The following is a 978-nucleotide window of genomic DNA, read 5'->3' as shown; positions in this document are numbered from 1 at the left end:
GGCCCGGATGGACAGTCCTATTTACGACTATCAAACAACAACAAGAACTACTACTTTCAAAAAAATAAAAAATAAAAAAATAAAAACGACATAACGACAACGATAAGCGGCCAACATGTTTCAATCGGACTATGCTGCTCATTAATAAAGAATGTGATCATAAGAGATTGGGTAAGAAAAGGAAATAATTGAATTAGAATCATAAAGGCTCGATTTGATGAGATTTGACTGGATCCAACCATACCCAATTTGATCCGGTAAAAAGTTTGATTGAATTTTTTTCTGATAGAATTTGCACTCAAACTGCAAAACACAGTGAAATAATAGTACAAGTTGACGAAAGATTGAAAAATGAAAACAAAGAGAAAGCAAACATAGAAACACGGTGCGCTTATTTACATTCTCAGAGTATGACCACTTCATGTTTCTACTAATAATCAACAAGATTAACACAATCTATTAAAGTTTAATATTTCTCCTTGGTCTAGCATGTATGTTCTCTTTTTAGATACAACTAGTATTTAGACCCGTGCAAAGCACGGTTTTTAAATTATATTCTCAAATATTGATTATGTTAACAAAATTAAGTATTATGCTATAAATAATTGTACTATTCTGCTATAAATTCAGTTTAGAGTAAAAGTGAATTGAAAAATTAATTAATATTTGGTTATTATTCATTTATTATTGATAAAGTTCGAAGCGATACTTCATTTAATACTAAAAAATATTTTTTTGTATTTGGTTTATAAATAAATAAAATTTAACCAAAGATATGTTTGATTAATTTGTTGTCGTTTATTAAATTGATAAAATTTTCATATATATTTAACCAAATATATGTTTGATAATACATTAACAGTTTTATTCGGTAGTCGAAGAGAGAGATAGAGAGAGGAAATAAAGCACTGGAACCTTTTCATTTCCACATTGGTAGTTGAAAATAACAACAAACGCTTTCACCTAATTCCATCCCAC

The sequence above is a fragment of the Asparagus officinalis genome, chromosome 8, assembly GCF_001876935.1.
Source record: "Asparagus officinalis chromosome 8, Aspof.V1, whole genome shotgun sequence".
NCBI lineage: Eukaryota > Viridiplantae > Streptophyta > Magnoliopsida > Asparagales > Asparagaceae > Asparagus > Asparagus officinalis.
Note: the sequence above shows the minus strand (reverse complement) of the source record.